Here is a 5,225-nt window from a genome sequence, read left to right as displayed (position 1 = left end):
TTTTTATGCTTCTAAATATTAAGCAAACATTTTTGCTTCTATTTCATTATGTATTATTAGGTCTGTTTAAATTGCTTATCTGATCTTAATTTAACTTTGGTAAGTCTATAAACCATGTTCATTATTCATTCTATAAATATCTGTTTGGTCCATTTGGTTCATAACATTAGTTGTTAGGCCCAGAATTTCTGTGTTTGGATTTTGTTTGGATGGCTCCATCAGCTTGTTTTGTAGGTCTGTTTGCTTGGAGAAGTGGAGGCTTCCTGCTTTCCTGGCCAGAAAGGTGTCAGATTCCCAGGGCATGCCTACTAGATTTGAAGGCTGGGAGACAAGTGATGAATTGGGAGAGGGAAATTTGGAGGGGAAAATCTATATGATCCACTGGAGGGGTTGCTACATGAGGTGGTTTGCTTCAAACTTGGGGATAAGAATGGAGTATGGATTTGGACGAGAGGAGGGAGGGGTGATGCTCTGCAGATGGTCTTTTTGCTCCCTTACTGGAGTGGCCTGTAGGCTCCCAAGGAATGCCTGATGGAGTTGGGGACTGAGTTAATTGCAAAATAAATAAATACTGAAGTCATGTTTTAATCAGGTAAGACATAAATAAGTCTGCAATTACTGTTTTTCAAAGGAGCGCTACGTAATTCTGACAAGCAGTCACATTGGAGATTGTCGTTTTAGGAGACAAAGGATTGGCCTCTGTGAGTCTAGGTCCCCTTTGTTTTCTTTCACTGGAATTTCTCTGTAGTCATCCCATCAGCTTCCCTTTGTACTACAGCCTCTACACTCAAACAGGTGTGCTAATCTCCTGCTTGCTCTTGTTCAAATTCTGCCCTCTTTTTTTCATTGATAGTTGTTACATACACACACACACACACACACACACACGCACGCACGCACGCGCGCGCATGTGCACGCACACACATGCACGGCATTGGTTTAGGGGAGCAATGGCATTTCTTTTGCAGTCCATGATTTTTCCAGTTTTGCTATTGTTTTTTTTTTTTTTTTTTTTTTTCTTTAGAATGGCACAGGGAATCTCACACTTCAGAGACTCTGGAAGCTTTGGTGGGAATTACTTATGACCCAACCTTTCATCAGTAATTTTGTGAGAATGTATTATGTTGTTTTGAGGGTCTAGGCATAGGCCACATTCTAAAAATAGATCTACCAATTTCTATGGGACTGGTCACCTCACAGTGATGACAGTGTGGCCTAGGATACTAAAGCGTCTTTGAGAATTGATGATTTCTGTGATTCCTCCCTTCTTCTAAGAAGCTGGCTCACCATGTTGATTTCTGGAGCTCAGCTCTTGCCCACCGTCCCTTCTCCTCATCCCTCCAGTTATTTGTCTTTCCCCTCCTCTCTTCTTCTTTTGTACTTTGGTAATCTGCGGCTGATGTATTTGCCATCCATTCTTCACTCCATTACCCTTCTCAAGGTGAGCAGATCTGGTTGTGTGGCTCTCCATTACCAGACCATGTTCGTTCTTGTTGGGCAGGTGTTGGCTCCAGTCCCTTGGCTGAGTCATCAACCATCAATGCGGCAGGCTGGTTTCACGGCAGCTGCTCAGCTCAGGAGCAGTGTAGCTGGAAAACCTTCTGAGACACCCTAGTCCATTGATTAAGATACAGTTTAGTGATGAGCTAAGGACAAAAAATATCTCTGTACAGGATTTGGAGGGGGGTCTTATAAGCAGTGGCTGCCCAACACTTTCCTTTTTTTTTTTTTGTAGCTTGAAAGGTCTAGATTTTCTTCTCCCCTTTCCTCTCTCCTTCCCTCCCTCCTTCTCTTCCTCTCTTTCTTTCTTCTTTTCCCACTTTCTTATGCAATGAAAGCCAAGAAAGATATTAATTTGTTCCTCTAATAACAACCTTAGGGAAAAATAAATATAAAACACAGAAAAGACCAGAAATTGACTCTATCTTTATGGCACGTCTGCTGTTAGCCCCAAAATCTCCTCACTGTTTTGTTTGTGAAAGATGCTGAGCTATAACTGTTTACAGTTCTCTGCTTGCTCCCTACACTGGCAGAAACATCTTCCTTCCTCATTAACTTTCCAGGGTTTATCAATTGGCTGCCTTCAACTTGAATTAAGACTCCATATGAGACCTTTCTTCATGAAACCTCCTGAATGTGTTTTGGAAACCCATTGTTTGTGTGGTGCATCTTAACTGGTTCAACCCCAATCCCTCCCTTTCTTTCCATCTTTCACTTTCACTTTCTTTTTAAGATAGGGTTTTACTATCCATCACAGATTGGCCTGAAACTTGCTCTGTATCTCAGGCTGGGATTGAACTATGTATTCCAAGCCAGGTGGTCCTCTTTCCCTTCCCCTAATAAGTACTGGGATTATGACTGGGATTATGGGTGTGCCCCTACTATACCCAGTTCAGCATTATCTCATTTGTAGCCTTTCAAATGGACCCTCAATTTGCTTAGAAACTGGACAGGAAAATCATCTCTGGCTCTTGGGAAAACCAGTTATATGAACTCTTGTAGGTAGATTTGTAGCCAATGGGACACAAAGAAAAGTCTGTTGGACAGTTACAAGGATAATTTTATTTCTCTCAATCAGAGGACTCTCACAAAGAGAAACTCCCTAGTTCAGGGCAGCCTGGTTCCTGTACTTGGGTGTTTCCTATTTGCAAGAACGAGTGATTCAGAACACCACAGTGCTGGAACTGTCATTTGACATATAGGGAAGCCAGTTGGGTTGCACACATACTAGCACCATTGCCGTTGATTCTCTGCCTGAACACCAGTTTGGGAAAGCCACTGTTAGGTGTATTTTTTCTTGCTTGCAGTGAAACCATTCCTAACCATTACCTCTTCTCTGTGAACAAATGCAGCCACTTCAGAGCTCTTGTCATCTGCCTGGGCTCAGTGCTGCCAGTGAGCAAAAACATCTACACTCTTAAAGCACTGCCATATTATTGGTAACAGGAAATCATGTATAATTGAGCATATTTGGACACACACTTGCTATGCCAATAAAAATAAGGCAGCTACACTGGCACAAAGATGTTATGCTGTCATCGATGACAGAGATTAGAAGAAACCCATACTGACCAGGCAAATTGTCTTTGCAGTATGCTGACACGCTGAAGAACAGGAAGGAAAACTTCTTTCAGTTCAGTAGAAATAAAAATAATTTCTGGTCTAATGATCTTCATAGTCTTCCAATGAGGCAACCAAACCACACACTGTGAAAGCCAAAAATCATCCATCATCAGCTATATGTGTTTCTTGGTCTGTATTATTTCTGTCCCAGACACTGGAAGCCTGGACTTATCCCAGAGAAGAGAAGTGTCATCCTGTCACATGACTGCAATTGGCAAGTCTTACCAAGAAAGTTTGGCAGATCCCAAGAACAGGACTAACATATGTTTTATATATGTGTGGGTAGGTGTATATATAGCCACCCATCTACATACATATATGTATACTTATTTATTTATAAGCCTTAGTTAAAGTTAGAAAAATTAATTTTGCATATGGATAAGTCCCACAAATTAGCACTGGTTTAGAAGAAGCCTAAAAGATATCATTTTGAGTCTTTAGAAGTAAAAACGCCAATGCAAAATTTAAAAGTAGAATATCATGCTAATAACTTTTATCTTTAGATTATTGCTCATTTTTTAGCAATGATTCACTCACTCATGCAACAAGTGTTTATCAAACACCAGCTACAGAGACATACAATTTACAAAGACCTTTGCCCTGGAGAACGCTATGATCTGTAGTAGATGGGTGATGGGAGTCCTTCATTCACATATCATTCAAGAATCATGACTGAGGGTCTTCATGTAGTGTGAGAGTAAAGAGGAGAGAAGACCATGGTACTGGCTTCCACAGAGCTTATGCAATACTGAAGGGAGATGAAAAATAGCAAACAAACATCAATGTATGTACATGTAGCACAGTGATAAAGACAATGTATAAAATTTCAGTCAAGTGGCATGTTAAAATTCCTGGTGGCTATATGTGGACAGAGAAGGCTGTCTTTTAAGACTTTTAAGCACCAAGAAACCATATGAAGAGCATTATCGGGTGGAATCAAGATGCTATTGTTGTTACCGTTACCAATTATGCTAATGGGTGGTGTGATAGTGTGTGCCTATTATTCAGCACTCGGGAAATGGAAGGCAGGAAGATTTCTAGTTCAAGGCCAGCCTAAGTTTTATAAAAGCTCTATCCCAAAATAGAAAAATAAATTAACAACAGATTAATGTTTTAGTCGTCAGTATATGCATGAGTCAGTATATGCCTACGTGCATGAGGGCGTGCGTGTATTTCAGGAGGGAATCACAAGTGGTTTGTGATGTTGGGTATGATTTAGGAGGGAAATGGTGCTTCAGGGGTGAGAGGGAGGACAAACAAGAAGCCAAACCCCTGTATAGGAAGCTGTGAATGGAGCAGGATATGAACGGAGCAGGAATGAATGGGCAGACAATGACACAGACTAAGGAAGGTGTGTGGTTTTAATTAAAAGGGGATGGAATTCTTATTGAACTCATTTTCTCAATATTTTTCAAGTTGTAGTCTCAGGTTGTACACTGAGATTATGAAAGTAAAGGAGCTTAGAAGATTTAAGGAGTAAAGCATGATGCGACATGATCATTTTGAAGCGGTGGAATGGAAGTGCTATGGAAGGAACCATTGGTCTTGACTACTCCTTTGAGAGTTACAGACTGGATTTAAAGTGGTATTAGTAACTATGGTCTGTACATCCTCAACATTGGGTCCCATCAGTTTAACCAGTTGAAGGGAGGAAGCAGAGGGCAGAATAAGGGATATTATTAAAGACAGGCTTAGAGTAGAAGGAACTGAGGACCCATGGGATGCAGCCTAATAATAGCACAATCATGAACTCGATAGGTCAGAAAGTTCAATTTTTTACCAGAATTATTATGATTATTATTAACTAGTAGTGTCAGTAGTATTGTGTGAGGACAGGAGCATAGGTGCATGCCACAGTGCAAGTGTGGAGGTCATAGGACAACTTCCAGGAGTGGTTTCCCCCTTTCCGTCTTTGTTTTGAGGCAGAGTCTCTCTTATTTCTGTTGCTAGCTGGAGATCTTCCAGGATATCCTGCTGTCTCCATCCCTTATGTCATCGTAGGATTGATGGGATTTTTGAAGAATGGCATTGCGTCCTGCTTCTAGTTTTTATTTAGTCCTTGAAAATTTTGTACACGCCTATAATGCTTCTTAATTGTTCAC

The sequence above is a fragment of the Meriones unguiculatus genome, chromosome 8 (assembly GCF_030254825.1).
Source record: "Meriones unguiculatus strain TT.TT164.6M chromosome 8, Bangor_MerUng_6.1, whole genome shotgun sequence".
NCBI lineage: Eukaryota > Metazoa > Chordata > Mammalia > Rodentia > Muridae > Meriones > Meriones unguiculatus.
The sequence above is the reverse complement of the archived record's forward strand: the minus strand, read 5'-3'. Positions refer to the sequence as shown.